Source organism: Paramormyrops kingsleyae, chromosome 14 (genome assembly GCF_048594095.1).
Source record: "Paramormyrops kingsleyae isolate MSU_618 chromosome 14, PKINGS_0.4, whole genome shotgun sequence".
NCBI lineage: Eukaryota > Metazoa > Chordata > Actinopteri > Osteoglossiformes > Mormyridae > Paramormyrops > Paramormyrops kingsleyae.
The window spans coordinates 11,201,673-11,219,810 of NC_132810.1; the positions used below are offsets into that span (position 1 = coordinate 11,201,673).

Below are 18,138 nucleotides of genomic sequence, written 5' to 3' on the forward strand. Positions count from 1 at the left end.
ACTTTGGGGCAATTATGTCAAGAAGGAAGTTCTTTAAAGCGAGATGAATAGCCTTTAATTTAAAATGCACGCAGCCCAAAACTTGAAAAATGCGCCGGCGAGTGATGGAGCTTGACAGGCAGTTGACTGGTGGGTGCCGAGCGACAGCGCAGGTGACGGGTTTGTTCAAATGATCACAGGGTTTCCTTTCTGCAGAATTTGCAGGATCTGGTGCACAAGTCAGCGACAAGCGGATAAAAAAGACATTGCCGTAGAAATGCGCTGAAGCCGAGGAAAGTAAAGTTCTAAAGATGTGGCTACAAAGTGTGCAGCAAATAGATATTTCTTTAGTCTTGGGTATCCCATAATGAATATGTTCAGTGACAGGACATGTTGAGCCCTGAAAGCACATTACTCTTGACACATTCTTCAAATATAGTGTTTAAATATTCATGCTTTCCGAACTGAGCGAATAGCAGGATCGGCTACAAAGGCAGGAGCCCGGGGTTATTAATCCGAATAAAATATGTCACAGACAGAACGGACGGGTCCGGGTTCAAAACGCTGGGGAGGGGAGACGCAAAAGGCCGGCGGCAGTGTCGTGACAGTGACGCATGGATGCTGAGGGGACAGGAAATGGCAGCGGTGTGCGTCACAGGCAGAAGACGCCCCTCTCCATGGTGATCGGAGCCGAAAGTGACAGACGGCGCAGAGCCCCGCTCTCGACCCCCGCTCTCGACCCCACAGTCACCCCTCCCAAGGTCGCTTTGGCACGGCGATGACGTCACCAGGTTCTACTTCTTTGATTGGACAGAGCTGCGCACTGCTGGAGAAATGGTAAGCGTGTATAATTTACCACTCTGTGCCATTTGTTGCCCCCCCCCCCCGGTTCCCTTGGCTACCACACGGTAAGCATTGTGTAGCTTTGCTTTGTGTAACAGCCGCCTGTGTAACTCTCTATACTCTTTTCAGCATTTGTGTGTATGTACTTGAGTTCAGAATGCATTCTTTACATAATTATTGGAGCCTGGCCTTACACACTTATGTAACTGAGTAAAGGGATTAATTGGAAGAGACGGTTCAGTCCTGACAGGAAGACCAAGCCGTGAAACACTTCAGATAGAATGTTGTCTAAGTCTGTATTTACCACTGCACTGGAGCTTCAGATCAGACATTAACTGCAACACTTTTAACTCTGTGATGTTATTTATAGGTTCTGTACTTTAAAGTGTTGTACAGAAATGTGCTTGATGAATTTATGGATTGTTGATGAGGTAAAATAAGCACTGCAATGTGTCTTTTAGATTAATTAATGAAGAATGGTTCCAGAAAAGGGGCGGCCTGCCGATGCAGTGGTTAGCATGTTTGTCTTGCACCTCTGGAGACCAGGGTTTAGGTCTCTGACACCAGCTCTGCATGTGTTGATTCAGCATGTTCTCCCCGTGTTCTGCAGTTCAAAAACATACTAAGGTGAAGGGAAGTTACTGAGTGTGTGTGTTGTGCCCTATGATGATCTTCACACTGCACAGGCCAAGTGAGTATAGAAGATGGATGGGTGGGTGGCTGTGGATAAATATTGTGGAGTACTAAAATACCAGACAGTGGCATTCTTAAGCTACACTACCCACGACTAAGTTTAACAACAGCTGCATTATATTATCGGACTATTTTTTTAATTAATCAAGTTGTTAATGAGAGTGTGAGTGTGACAGGCCTATAAGGAAGGAGAGAAAGGGGGGTGGGGCATCAACTTGTTCAAAGTTAAACAACAAGGAAACAGATAATTATTAAGTTTGTTAAGAACTTGCCTGAGCAAATTATTCCTTAAGTGTTAAACGTTTCCATGCTGATTTGCAAAATGTAACTTGATAGACATTGTGACAAGATATATAGTAATTTAAAACATTAAAAACAGAGCTCAGAACATGTTTTTAGTCTGTCCAACTCAATATTTCATGTTGGCTTACAGTGCCAGTGTTTTATGCATGTTATATAAGATAATTATGGTAGAATTCATCCAGAAATGAAAACCATCACGGAGCAATGAGAGACGTATTTAAGGATTTTTGAGAGGTACACGTTTCAGGTAAAAGACAGCACTCAGCGATCTGTCAAGCTCTCAGTTATGATCTGTGTTGTGTTTCAGTTTTTCCAGCAAATAAATAATTGCCTGGGGGGGGGGGTTTTGCTGCCAAACCCCTCCCCCTCTCCCCCCCCCCCCATGCACACTCACTCACCTCATCTGGGATGAGGAGACAGGAGGCTTTATGGGGGAACTCAAAGCGTCTAATTCTTCAAGGCGCATGTGTCAACCCAGGGGCTGCAGCTCCCTTACCGCTGGGAGCTGAGACAGCACAGCAGGCAGTGCTCACGCATCCGCACCGTTAAAGTCACTTTTCATCACCATGGGTTGTGTTTACAAGAACAACGTAAACATCGGGCATATCCAGGCAGCGCAGTCAGTTACAAGGCTCAGAACGTGTGTAAATATGCGATCTCTGCATCCCCATATTAAACTCCAAACTGGCTCAAGCAAAACTGAAAGTTGTTCATTTTTGTCTAGCTTAAATTTACAAGATTATTTTCATACAATGCTTATGTGTGACAGAGTGTTTCCCATGTTTGTCGCATCCATCCATCCATCCATCCATCCATCCGTCCAGTCATACACATGCAGTACAGGGTCATAGGGAAATCATCACATTGTATTTAATAAAAATATACAATTAATAGAACATTTAAATAATCAAAAAGATCAAGACTAACCCAATTTACATAAAACACAGGTCTGAGGTAGTCACATTCCAGGTCCTGCCTTGCATAATCTGATTGTGGTCTTCTCCTTTGCAGGTTTCCATAATTACATAGTTAATTGCATTATTGCATTATCTGCATACACGTTGCACACACAATCATCAGTGAAATAATGCCCCTTAATTTAGCTGACTAAATCTCTGTGCTCGTGACTGGAAGATCGCCGGGTCAATCCCCGGCCTTGACAAAGCAGTCACATGTCCGTGGGCCCTTGAGCAAAGTCCTTAATCCTCAGTTCAAGGGGCGCCGCATGTTGGTTAATCCTGCACTGTGACCCTCGAGCTACAGAGAGCGTGAAGGGGTAAGCAAAGAGAATGTCCCTGTAGTTGTACTTGTGCAAATGGCAAATAGAGCATTTATCACAAATGGGATATACTGTAGTACAGGCCTAGAGTTTGGGAAAGTTCAAGCTTAATGTATTATTGGAAAGGGAAGGCTTCATCCTAATTTTATTCATACTGCTGGATATTTTCCTAGAGCCCTTCAGGTGATGGACCTTCCTGGATCTGCTTCACCTTTAGATCATTCAGCTAGCAGCATTCCCCATTCACAACACTGTCTGTCTGCCTGCAGGGTGTCTGGGGCTCTGAGAATGAACCTACATCTATCAATGTCCATAAGAATGTTTAGGGATCTGAGAGCAGTGGAAGGATTGACCTACACAGGGGCAGTGTGCTCGCAGGAACTGTCCTTCACCGTGTCATACATCAACCTACCCTCATCATCAAGAGACCCAACCTGTGTGACAGCGGCTTCCTCTTGCTTTTGACAGTAGGGTAAAGCTGCGTAGGCGTGGTGGCAGCCATCCGCACTACTGACTCGCCTCAAACCAAGGACTTTCCTGCCGAGTTTCATCCTTGACATTTTGCCCGCTTGCGTCATTTTCCCCCATGACCCACTGGTCGGCACTTTGTTTGTGTTTCCATTCAATTTAATTCTGCATTTGAAAAACAAAAGGAACAGATTGGAATGGAAATACCATAATCACATTATTTTGCCTGGCTTGTTGACTTGATGCATTCTTGACCCCTCTGTGTTATTAATACCTCAGCACTGCGTTTATTTGCACTTGATCTTGCTTCGGCTGGAAAAATCATAGGGAAAGCTCCATTTGATAAAAAAAAAATACTTTATTTATTTGTACAAGTATGAATACAGGGACATAGGAATTTTCACATACAGTAAGCCCTACTGTTCACCACGAGAAACATTTTTTTGGGGTCAGAACGCAGGGTCAGGCAGCATGCTGCACCCCTGGAGCAGTCAGGGTTAAGGGCCTTGCTCAAGGGTCCAATGGTGATATGGTTTATTTAGCAGCCGTAGGATTCGAACCCATGACCTTCTGGAGAAAGGCACAGATACCTAACCTGCCGCATACAGCCCGCAGAAATTCTTGCTCATTGGAGCTCAAAACAGCCATGACCCAGATTGTAATTGTAGCTGCAACAAAGAATACTGACCGCTAGACCATCGCAGCAACTTTGCACATAATAAAGATAAGATGTGAAGCTCTGCTAGATATCTGCACAAATGCTTTTCCAGGATGCGGTGAATAGGGACAATCCATCAAACTTTATTTCGTAGGCAGAGATATTTCAATGGTTCTTTACAGAACACACAGTACAAGATTACTTTCAAAAACAGCATATAAAACAAGACTGGCTAAGTGTGCTATTTCTGCTTATTTTGAAACAGCACACAAAAAAGACAGACAGCGAGGAATGGAAACTGAGCAACTATGCAGCAATAAACAACAAGAAATTCAATTACATATAATTAGTAATATAGAAATAAACTATTGAAAACATGTAAATGAGTCAGTTCTTAAAATGGTAAGAAGTAAGTGCTCAGGAATTAGTGCCAGCAGAGTCTGCATGTGCTACAGAGGTGACTTAGTCACTTAAAGTGTGACGGGCTGTATATGCCTGAGGTAGCTTTTTTGAATTGTCCTCCCATCCAGGGTGTACTCTGCCTTAAGCCATAAGTTAATCTGGGTAAGTCATGCAGTGGTGTGACTATAATTGGATAAGCAGTTGTTGAAATCATTAGGAATAGGTTCGGGTTTACATAAACTCTCATCTTATTCAGTGTTTACAGTAATGACACTCTGGGAGCATCTCAGTAGTACTTGTGTAGTATTATATATTATATGAGACTATATAGACAATATGGATATAATATGGACAGGATTTATTGATTCATTCATTAATCAATTTAGTTTATTTATACGTGGCTCCAATCTGGGATTCTGGTTCAGCATCTCCTTTCTGAAGTCAGGCATGGATCTGTGTCTTTGTGTGTTTTGAACTTTTCATCGCCTGATTAATGCTGATGGTTCCCTACAAAGATTGTCAGTGGAATCTGAGTCACCGGGAAGTTCCCTGCATCGGAATCCTACCAGTGTAATTTCCGAGTGCCGCGAGTACAATTTTAGATGCAGGCCATATCATCCATTACTCATGTATCCTGTTTAAACAGAAAGCCAGAAGCACGGAGGGTGAAAAGTCCAAATCACTCTGGGAATTCTGTTGTAACATTTTATATGTACATTTAGCGAACTGTGAATGACCCTATGATAAAACATAATAAAGCTACTGGAAGCTATATTGAATGACAAATTGTGTCTGCTTTAATGTCACAGCAAGGGCTGAAGAATCAGTATTAATAACTGAAAGGTGCTTTGCAAAATGCTTTCTTCATTCTAAACAACAGGTTTTTGAATAATCCAAATGTACAAACCTTGAGAGAATACCAACTGTTGTACTCCAGAGACTGCTGCTTAAAACTAATTTATTTCAGTAAAAATTTAGTATATAAGAAGACAAAAGACTCAGTAATAGGGGCTTTGTGGCTGCTTAAGGTAGTGGTATCTGCAATCATTTTGATTTGGAAATTGCAATTAAATGTAGAAACTACAAAATGGATAACTTATTCAAGTGTCCTAATTATTTATCCTAATCTTGTTTGTAATTATCACAGATGTTCTTGTAATGAACTTTAGTTTTAAAATAAATTAATTTTTACAGCATGTCAGCATTACAGTTCAGTAGTCACTCACTGCTGGTTATGAATTCCATCTTCCAGTGGAATGTGATTAGCTGTCCCTCCCATCAGGGCCTGTGTTAATTCACCCAGCTAAATTTCAGGTGGTGCATCCCGGCCCAGTTTCTGACGTGACTCAAAGGCCATCTTGATTCACACTCGTCATAAAAATATTCAGGAACATTCCCTCTTTATTTGAAGCACGAGCCTTGCGACCATGCGACTCAGAGAAGATGATGGTTGCAATGGCGCGAATTTGTAGCATTAGGACAATGCTTACTGAAAGGCCTTCATGTGTCTGGTGATGGTGAACCCAGGCTGTCTACTTACAGTACATGTACAACTTGTTCAGGCAATCGATTCAGAGTCAGTGAATAAACCATAAACGTCGTACACCAGGCTTTTATACAGCATCTGATGGTGTAGAACAGGAGCTTCAGTGGAGTCTTGTCCTCTTAATGTCATAAGCAAACATAACCTCTGCCATCTCCCATCCCTCAGCATTTTTCAAAGACAGAGGATTAAATTTGATGGCGCCATTTACAAAGTAATCGGTATGGCCGCTCAGCACTTGAAATTGTTTCTGCTTATCCCTGATTGTGGAGAATCCATTCCCTGACTCACTCTTAGTCGCCACGGTCTCCTGCCACCTAAGATGTTCCATGAAACATCCAGCTGCACTTCCCAGATGTTGTGGTGTGGAATTATGTAGCAGTTATGCTCCGAAAGAAAGTTTGCAGGTGGCCTCCATGACAAGCCTGTCAACCCTTAACTATCACTCAAATCAGATCCGAGAGTAAAACACTAAAGCGAAACAATGTCGCATCTAAAGTGAATCTTATGTCTTAAACATCTGGAACTGTGGCATAGTTACATTAATACTAACATGAACCATCTTTTCATATAAAAAACAGCACATGGTCTGCCTTCACAAATTACCCTCACAACTGGAATCTTAATTAAACTTTATTAAAAATGATAGTCTTTTACAACCTTAAATATTGATCAATTAATATGATTTGCTTTAGATGAGGGTAAGTACTTAATATAGCTGTATCATCCCTTTATTATTAGGTCTGGTTATTCTAGTCATGGTTGTGAAAAAATAAATATTAACATTTAACTGGTTTACCCAGGGCGGTACTTCAGGTTTGGCTGTCGGCCATGTTTCTGCTGCCGGCCCACATGTCCAGAGTGCAAGGGTGTGTCTCCTTTAATATAATCCTTACCAAGGCGATTACACACCACTGTCTTTACTCACAACAAATGATGCAGTACCATGCCAGCGACTGAGCTCAGGATGAACGGGGCCTTCCAGTATAAAAGGTGCTGCACACAAGCACCTGGCAGGTGTGATGGAGATGCTTATACATTGGCCAGCTTGGTATTACCTCAGCACTTCCTTCTTAAGCCCCGCCTCCAGTGATGGGTGGGCCAATTACAGTTGTCCACTGGGAGAATTAGTCTAGACCCAAACTGCAGTTTGAGCTACAGGAAGATTAGTTTACAATATTACGCTTAGTATTTGTTTTTGTTGTTGCTGCACATCTTCTGCTGAGGTACATCTTTTTATATAGGGTCTGTGTAATGTTCTCCCCCCTCGAAACAAACGATAAAACCAATCAGACGCGACTGTTGACGCAGGTGGGCGACTGACTGCGACGCAGCAGGGAGCAGGCAAGGGGTGTGTAATCTCCAAAATGAGTCAATGCAAATTGCCAGAAATAGCTGACAACAGATGGGAAAATAGCGGTGCGTCCCAAAGGAGCCCAGGGAACGGCAACCGGAGGCCGAGCCGAAGTGGCACTCTATTTTTCGCCATTCTGTCTGCCGCCGTCTAGGACATCTGCTAACCTTTGTGGCCTCGCTGTATTTCCGTCAAATGCCTCTCAGGCGTGGTGCTTTTAGAGGCCCTGTAGAGTCACAGGCCCCCTCATCCTCGTTTACTTGACACGCCCGTCGAGCGCCAGCTCCCGGCAGGAGATCCAATTACCCAGGGACTGCAAGAGGGAAGGGATGCCTCACAAGTCACTTTTTTGGTAAATCAAATTACCGGGCCATTAATTTCTACATTTTTTCCAGGGCTTCCTTAGAGGCAGCTTCAAGGTGATTCAGGAGGAACCTCAAGGAGGACTTCCATGGAACGCTTGATACTATTAGCATTGAAGCACTATCTGATTAATAGCAGTCCCTGGAGACTGTTCCTGACTCACATATATGGCAAAATTCATGAACAAAAACTAAGCTACTTTTTTTTTCCTTTCTATATGGATTTTTACTCAACTAAGAATTGAATTTTTACATTTAACAGTTACAGGCAGAATGTATTTTTGAGGCGAGAGAAGTGTTTCGATTAATTTTGATGAAAGAATGTGTGAAAATCTGACATTAGCAGAACAGATAAAGCAGAATGGGAAACTGTAAGTGTGTCATTTGTTGATCTACGCCATTGCTTCAGGGCACTTTTACAGTCACCTGACGACTTGATATAAGACAGCCATTGAAGCAAGGCCATCCCACGTGTCTCAGAAAAATGTTGCACTTCCACACATGATATTCATTCTTATCAAGGAATTCTCTCCCTATATTCAAGGGAAAGTCACATTTTACATTTGCAAATGATAGCTGGTGTAGTTTAAGGGCTTAAGTAGCCCATGAGACTTATGTGTCAAACGGATGCTACTGTACTATTGAGAATTCAGCCAGTGGGCGCTAGCCTGTATGCTACAGCCCTGCATTTTTCCACTAACAGGATACAAGGAGCTTCTGCAACAGCTCGAAATCTGTCCGTTCATTTTAATTCAGAACGTTCTGGACAGCTTTAATTTGAATTCGGCCTTCACTGTGAGAGCGTTATTTTATTTGTTTAATAAGAAGTGCTTATTTATTCGATTCCCTGAACGTCTGTTTTAACTCTTACACCTTGTTGCATCATAACTAGCAAAATGGTGAAGTGTTGTATAATTTATAATATGGTTTTCCTCTGTTTGACTGTCGCTCTGTCAGAAGTGCCACTTCCCATGATTCAGAAAACAACCGAGAACTATCACATCTCTCCTGAACCAGCCTAGAAATGCGCTCCGTGCATTTTCTGGCACCTTCCGTTGTTTGCTCTTAGGGGTTACTCAATGATACCCAAATCAGGTCAATAATGACAGCTTTTCCATGATTCTGTGAACTCATCGGTTTCAAAGGAATGTCTCTGGTGGAAATAACTCTCTGCTGAGGTCTGGGCATCACCAGCAAGCCCCTTATGCTGTTTTCAATCTATTTCCTGCCTCCTTTAGATCTTCACTTGCCTCTAGACTCCTGGCTTGGAGGTTGGCCCCCTTCCCTCTGTAACCGGAAAAAGCTTGCCTCTCTATCATCTGCTGTTCTAGGCCCCCTGGATCAAGCGCTGTCGAGAGGCGGACAGTAAACGTTTTTTTTTTTTTCACCCTGCCGACACCTTCTGCATCTCATCCCATCTTATCCGCCCTGAAGTACAACCCCAAACATAAGCACGCCCCCCCCCCCCCACCTTTTCTTCACAACTAACCACCAGTTGCATCATCTGGGTCTTCAAATAGATTGATCTGACCATTCTGCACAAAAAAAGGAAAAGCTTCTATCTTTCATATAATACGTTTCCTCCCCGATTCTGTTTTTCTCAGCCTTTTCTAAAAAAGCTAGCAGGTGGTTCATAAACACCATTCTTTCCCCTCAGCCCTCCACAGCAATCTGCAGATTTGGGCACAACATCCGGGCCAGTGTTTCCGCGGAGACGTGGCTCTGCGTCCCGCTCCGCAGCCTCGCGCCCACCAGCTTTTTTCTCTCATCCCTTCTGATGAGATGAATTTTGATGCCGTGTATCACCAGCCTCTCTACTCCCTTGAAATGTACCTTGTCCTTGTCCTTTTCATTTAGCTCAGTTTTCCTGGAGAGCTTCCTTCTCTGCCTCTCAAACTTTCCCACCAAGATCCTCATAAGACCCAGAGCCTGATGCTCAACTCCTTCAAAATGTAATTTCTGGAGCCCTTCAAGAACCTCTTATCAGCTTACCTAAAAAAGAAGAAAGAAAACATGTGTATGTCTTTCCTCTCCTAGCCCATCTGTATTCTCCACACATATAAAAAAATCCATCCATCCATTATCTGCACTCACTTGTCCTATGCAGGGTCACATGGGTCTGGAGACAATCCCAGAATGGGACACCAACCCATAGCAGGGCACACACACACTCTCTCTCTCTCTCTCACACACACACACTCTCTCTCTCACACACACACATACACACACACTAACCTTAACCATAAGTAACAAAACAAAATAGAAGACTTTTGTTGGCATTTTTAGGTTTTTGATAGAAATCACAGATTTTCATAAAATTGAGTTTCCCCATGTGGGAACCGAAAAACGTCCCCACAATGTATTATATACACGCCCCCCCCCCCTCCATGGAAGGACTGTCCATTAATTTCTATGGGAAAAACCCCGATCTTAAGTATGACAACCTTAACTAATTAGTTAACTGTCAACTAATATAGCACCTGCATGGAATACATGAATTGTCATGATTGATTAATGGTAAACAAACATGGGATCAGTACATAACTAATTCTTCATTATCAGATAATTAATGCGCTAAGTAAGTGTACAACTACATTATACATATATAACATACTGCATATGTTCTTCGAGTCCAGCTACTGTAGGTAAATGCCTTCCCAGAATGAGTTTGACCTATTAGGGTTTAACAGACTTTTCCTCCTGCTTCAAGCAGAGAAAACCTGCCAGACACATTGCATGCATCGACTTGTGAACATCGTTTGACAGGCCACTTGCAAATGTGCCTTTTGCTGACATTTATGAGGGGCAAATCAAGCGTTGCAATCTCCATGAAGGAATTTGCATTTAATTTTAAAAGGTGCAGATTTTTAAAAATAGAAAATCCAATATCTGAATATTAAATATGACTAAAACCGTTTAAGTCATCCAATTTTAATTGTAATACACAAGAATTACTGTGTTTTAGTAGAGTGACACTGAATAAAGCGGCACAGCATGGTCAGTAGTGCTGTCACCGGAACTTGCTCTATGTGTGTGGGGTTTGCATGTCCTCACTATGCTGTGTGGTTTTCGAAAGATATGCATGGTGGCTGAACTGGTGGCTCTAAATTGGCCATAGAGTGTGTGAGGCCTGTTAGAGGCTGTTGCCCCATCCAGGTGTCCTCAGTATCATGTTTAATGCTGCTTGGGATTCCCCCCCCCCCCCCAGGCCTGTACTGGATAAGTGCTCAGAAGACGGATGGAACACTGCCATTCTAATCATTAAATAAATGCTGACTGGTACTGTACTGTACCTGTGTTTTATGCCTTGTTTGCTACTTTTATTTCCAGTTTACGTATGATAATCGGCGTTGGGGATAATACTTTAGGAAAGTGGTTGGCTAGGCTACAAGTTGATCTTAATGAATCAGAAACAAAACTAGACAGGGAAAAGCTTTTTATTTATTCTGTTTATTTAGAAAAAGCAAAAGACATGAACATATATATATATATATATATATATATGTGTGTGTGTGTGTGTGTATACACAGGTGTCTTGTGTTTTATATATATATATATGGGTTTTCAAATTCTGGGCATAAAGGTGTTCCTATTCAAGCTCTTAAATATTGGAGGATGGTCTTTCGATTTGGTCATCCATCCATTCATCCATCCATCCATCCATCCATCCATCTTCCTTACCTACAGGACAGACCAAATACCCTCACAATGTGATAAAAAATTTGTTATTTTGACCTTGTGGGAACATTTTTTTGGTCCCCACAAGGTCATACTCAACTTTATGAAAATCTGTGACTGCAATAGCCAAACCTGGCTTTTTGTTTGGTTACTTAAAGTTAATGTTAGGGCTGTGTGAGTCAATAATTAGCTAATAGTTCTTGCATGAAATACATGGTCTGTCATGATTGATTGATGATGAATTAACACTTAGTTACTGGTATGAATAATTAAAATAAAATTTTAAGAAAATTAGCTTTACCGCAGGTTGCAGTCATCAATAGACAATACTTTTCATCCACGTGGATACAGCAGAACTCTTCCCAGTATAATTTTGCAGCCAAATAAAACTGAAATAAATTCAACCTTGGGAGTAAGGGAAAAAAATGAGGGTTATGATACTGGTGATGAGCTCATATGTGAACAGAGAGGGGAGATAGATGGAGTTGATTCTGCCCAAAGAAAATACATCTGAGGTATGAAAATAAACCGGAATCAGTGGCCTATATTGGTTTCATTCGAGATGTCACTGTTTTCAATTAAATGACCCTTTATGTGCAAACACGAATCGACCCAAGGCCTTACTCAGCCTGCTAAGACCAAAGCAAATTTACTGCTTCTCTCTCATTGCATTTCACTGCTTGTCTAAGCAGAAGACCAAAGGTGTCTTTGTTTTCGTCTGCATGCCTCTCGCGTGATCCCTCCCGGCTTGCTCTGGCCACCCCTCCTGTCGCCCACTCTCGTCCGCTTGCTCCTTGCTTACAGGGCACATTATCTGGTTGAAGCTCAAACTCGATGCAGGGCTTTTCTCAGCTGCTGATCCCACACGCTCCCTCCTCTCCCCAGGGAGAGAGGCACCGGAACGCATTCAGAAATGTCTGACAATCTTGTTTTCAGGAATCGCTTCATCCGCAGGGCTGGTGGCGACGGGGAGATGGATGCCTAGTGCTCCGCATCTATGGCGCAAAGCTGCCCTTCCCGGAGAGGCTTGCCGATGTCTTCACCAGGCCCGCAGAGCAAGGTTGAAGCTGGACACATGAAATGTGGTCATAATAAAATGTATTCCTTTAGATATATCAGCCTGATCAATTATATTTGGCAGTTTTTATGTGTATCGCTACAGCTTCCGTGTTATATGGTGTCAGTTATTGATTTTGGACTGGCATCATTTCCAGGGTGTACCTGAGCCGTGTGTCCTATGCTGCCTGGGATGGGTGACGGGCTCCCTGTGACTCCGATCATGAAGATGAATGGATGGATATACAAATGATTAGTGCTGTCAAACGATTAAATTTTGAATCAGATTAATCACAGGGTTGCTGTGGATTAATTTCGATTAATCACGATTAAATATCATTCATTTTTAATCTATATTAATCACATTTAATTTTGCATGAGCAAACAGACTCAAGAAAAAAGGGAATTTATATGCACTTAACATGTTTATTGAACATCTTGAACATGAGTCGGATGCATTCCATCTGCCACAGAAGTGCAATACCATGGACCCATATCAAAAAGCAAGATTTTTTGCTTAGCTGGACATCTTGTCGGATTTAAGGTACCTCAGTTTAAATGGTCTTTATCTTCGTTCGCTTACAATTAGCACAAACTACCGTAAATCCGATAAATAATCCAACTAGTCATGAAGTCCAATTCTAGCCCGGTTAATTGCCATTGTTAGCAATATCAGCTGAAATCACATTACGTGCGTTGCTTTACATACACTCACCTAAAGGATTATTAGGAACACCATACTAATACGGTGTTTGACCCCCTTTCGCCTTCAGAACTGCCTTAATTCTACGTGCCATTGATTCAACAAGGTGCTGAAAGCATTCTTTAGAAATGTTGGCCCATATTGATAGGATAGCATCTTGCAGTTGATGGAGATTTGTGGGATGCACATCCAGGGCACGAAGCTCCCGTTCTACCACATCCCATAGATGCTCTATTGGGTTGAGATCTGGTGACTGTGGGGGCCATTTAAGTACAGTGAACTCATTGTCATGTTCAAGAAACCAATTTGAAATGATTCGAGCTTTGTGACATGGTACATTATCCTGCTGGAAGTAGCCATCAGAGGATGGGTACATGGTGGTCATAAAGGGATGGACATGGTCAGAAACAATGCTCAGGTAGGCCGTGGCATTTAAACGATGCCCAATTGGCACTAAGGGGCCTAAAGTGTGCCAAGAAAACATCCCCAACACCACTTCACCACCACCACCAGCCTGCACAGTGGTAACAAGGCATGATGGATCCATGTTCTCATTCTGTTTACGCCAAATTCTGACTCTACCATTTGAATGTCTCAACAGAAATCGAGACTCATCAGACCAGGCAACATTTTTCCAGTCTTCAACTGTCCAATTTTGGTGAGCTCGTGCAAATTGTAGCCTCAATTTCCTATTTGTAGTGGAGATGAGTGGTACCCGGTGGGGTCTACTGCTGTTATAGCCCATCCGCCTCAAGGTTGTGCGTGTTGTGGCTTCACAAATGCTCTGCTGCATACCTCGGTTGTAACGAGTGGTTATTTCAGTCAAAGTTGCTCTTCTATCAGCTTGAATCAGTCGGCCCATTCTCCTCTGACCTCTAGCATCAACAAGGCATTTTCGCCCACAGGACTGCTGCATACTGGATGTTTTTCCCTTTGGCACACCATTCTTTGTAAACCTTAGAAATGGTTGTGCGTGAAAATCCCAGTAACTGAGCAGATTGTGAAATACTCAGACCGGCCCGTCTGGCACCAACAACCATGCCACGCTCAAAATTGCTTAAATCACCTTTCTTTCCCATTCTGACATTCAGTTTGGAGTTCAGGAGATTGTCTTGACCAGGACCACACCCCTAAATGCATTGAAGCAACTGCCATGTGATTGGTTGATTAGATAATTGCATTAATGAGAAATTGAACAGGTGTTCCTAATAATCCTTTAGGTGAGTGTATAAAACTCCATAGCAACACATCCACAGATAAGTTGGACGGTATAGCGTGTGCCACAAATGAGACGTAGTGCTTAAACAGTTTAAAACTACAACTTTCCCTTCTGTTGATAAAGGGTGCAGCCATCTTGGATTCTGAACTCGGGATCGTCTGTGCTGCTCCGAGATATATCTCGGATCTCCAAGAAACGGGAGCGCATGTCGTCACTTCCGGCTTCAAAACTCTGAAATCCGACTCGGAATACGAGTTCTGAGGGCAAATGGAACGCACTAAAACTGCCCGAAATGGGTTGACAAAGACATTTCATGGATTTTGAATCATTCTGTGCTGCAGATGGGTTAATTGTGTTAAAAATTTTAATCAGATTAATCATGATGATGGAATAATCCGCGTTAACCCGTTAATTTTGACAGCCCTACAAATGATGCATATTATATTGATATGTGTATTACATCAATTGGCTAATGTTCACTGTATTATGCACAGCTCTTTATTCAGCAGTATCATTTTGTGAAAGTGCAAAATGCTTCTTAAGCATAATATGGGATTTAAAGCCTGAGTGGCCAAACGGAAAGGCCAAAGCTTGCAAAAATAAATGCATCTGCAAAGGTTGAAAAGATGTAAGTAGGAATGTACAGTAGGTGTAACAAATACACTGATCTTTGTACCTTGATACCTCAGTCCGGGTCAGTCCTGTGACAGAGCTGGCCTCCCTGTCAAGTTTGTTCCTGCGTTTGGCATCACCTGGATGTATGGGGTGTATGGGATGGTTTCCACATACTCTAGTCTCCTCCTTCCTACCTCCCAAAAACATGTCAGGTGGGTGGATTGGTGTTTTCTAAATTGCCCATCCACGGTATGACCTGCCTTATCACCAGCGGTGGTGTTTGCTGCCCCCAATTTTTTTGGGGGGGCTGTTGCCCACAAACAGTCACTACACTAAATATTAAATGAACACGTTGCTTATTTAGGAGATACTGAAGCAGTATGTTCTCATAACCGGCTATAGCTAGCTATTATTCTCTGACTTTACTTGCTTATTATTTATTTAGATTTTCAACCTTCTGAGCAGGGCAGGGGGCCCCAAAGAGACTTTTCAGGCCCAAGAAACAAGAAACCCACCTAAGTCATATATTATGGACGGATGGTAGCTCAGATCTGCAACAGCCCCATAAAGTCAGAGATCAGCACCAGATGGTTGGAATGTGCACTAGCCAGTATGCATGTGGCGGTGTAGTAAAACGAGAAGGAAATGTTAAATATTAATGCCGTTTTTCTTTAATATTTAGCCAGGTGCATGTGGCTTCCCTCATCACAGAACTTATGTCTCTGGCTAGAGTTACGAGGCACAGATCGTGCAGCAGAATGCCCCAGGCCACAGTCCATGACAGCCGCACATTCCCTTAAGCAGCCTGCCCCATTGATTAATTAGCAGGAGGCCGGAATCGGCATTCTGTCAGCAGGACGAGGCGAAGTAGTGCAAGGGCTGCAATTAGCCTTCCCCGAGGAGGACCGTGAGTGGCAGGGCGCCCCCACGCTGTGGGGGTCCCAGGCTCCCCGGGTCATTACGCAGCATTGTCCATCCACCCAAAGCCACCACCACCCTCACCCTGCGTGATCATCTGCTAATTGCCTTTAAGTGCAAGCTCTTTTGCGGGGAAGTAGGTGAGGCGGCCGAGGATCTAGCAGAGTAGAACCAGAGGGTCCAGGAGCATTTTGTGGAACATGGTAATAACAGAAGGGATACAGTATAAATATATGTATGATTACAAAGGGGTTACATCTGAATATATTCATTTTGGTAAAAAGCTTCTGCTGCTTTGCATATTATCACCGTGCAGAAATGTCTTCTTTTGGCGTATTTCCAGACGACGTGGGTCAGCAAAGCCGTTGTGACATTTCAGCTTTATTATCCAACATAAAACATTTGTTAGAAAATTTATCAAAAGGTCATCAAGTTAAATTACTTTCATGAAGAAAGATACATTAAGTTACATTACTTATTACATTTTTAACAGGGTAACTAGTAATATGTAACCTATTTCATTTCAAAAGAAACCTTCCCAACACTGCAGATGGTCGCGGGCCACACACACGTAATCAAAAAATGGGAGAGAAACACTCACAAGAAAAACAACTATAGAGAACATAATTTGAAGCACTTCGCTACTCCTTCATTGTCTTTCTCTCCTGCATCTCCTTGTTTTTCACTCATTCTATACTGGGGAACCACTACAGCAGTTATTACGGTATCAGATATAACTTTAGCAGTATGATAGTGGCCAGTCATCATGCTCAGTGAGAGGGTGTTCCGTAGCGCGAACACAAGTGCTTTTAGTTTACTGCTGTGCAAATTTCAGATGTGTGTTTTACAGTACGTATTCTAAAAACATTATTTTTGACTGCTAAACACATTTACGGTGTAACATGGCAAAATATACTAGTTCATGAATTAATTTTGATGCACATGGACTCAAAAGAAAGGAAAAATACTATGCATGTTAGAAGACTGTGTGAAATAATAAGTAAATCACTTGGGGGGTGGGTCTTTGTTAATTGTGCAGCAATAAATTTGGGGATTATGGGGAGGGAACATTAGACTTTGGTGGACCTTCGGTTCCTGCAATGAGCAGAGGCTGGGGCGTCACGTAGCTCAGGGAATTTTGCTTGGTGGTGGGGTTTGGGGGGAGGGGTTTAGTCAGTTAAACTGGTGTTTTTTTTCCCTTTGAGCACAGATTTTAATGAATATATAATGTGTCCTGGCTGTAACAGCAGACTATTAATATGTCTAGTTGCTTCAGTTTAAGTGGTTTTTATTTTATTTCTAAAACCACAATATTACAGCAATTATATAGTCAGTACTTAATCATGTTTAACATGGTGTAAATGGGTAAATATTTGTATCATTAGATTTTCATGATTAAAAACACTATGGATGTGTTTCCTATGGTCAGCAAAAGCTGAATGCACACAAAACCACCTTTTTAATTGTCACACAGGAGCAGAAGGTGCTCTCTGGATACTCTGCTTCGCCATCAGTTTTACTTTTTGCTATATGCATGTATTATTCCCCAGATGGGGACTTTGCTGCAGAAATCGGAGGAACTGTTCACTTTTAAAGGGCAAAATGTTCAAGCCGGATCCAGAGTCGTTGCATGTGACACTGAAGAACAGGCCCTATCCACAAAGCCAGCTATTTCAAACATCTTAGCATCATAATATCGTACAAGGAGTTGAAGTCTGTAGTTTAACAAGCTGAGTTGAACCGTCTCCCGTTTTGAAATCAATTCCGCAGATGTACTCACGCTGTAGCATGGAGACATTCCATTGTGCACATTCAATATACCTTAGCGAAGAAGTGGCTGTTGGCTATGGCCCGGTATGTGGGTTCGAGAGTGCCACAGCGCTTGGCATCAGGCAGAACAAGGACACTGTGGAGAAGACATAAATAATTTGGCAGAGATTTTCATTCTAAGGGACATTTCGGGACATGTGAGTTTATGGCTTATGATTTATATTCATATTTCAAATGACAAGATCTCAAACCAGCATTAAAATTTACGCCGGTCCTTACATCTCTTTCATAAAAC

The 18,138-nt window shown here is 42.4% G+C and overlaps 1 long non-coding RNA gene across 1 annotated transcript; it reads left to right on the forward strand.

Annotated features, from left to right (window-relative positions):
* Positions 1-695: 695 nt before the first annotated feature.
* Positions 696-12,858, forward strand: LOC140578368 (uncharacterized). Its single transcript, XR_011982513.1, has 3 exons — positions 696-816; positions 12,499-12,622; positions 12,777-12,858. It is a non-coding gene; the product is annotated as an uncharacterized lncRNA (long non-coding RNA).
* The last annotated feature ends 5,280 nt before the right edge of the window (positions 12,859-18,138 follow it).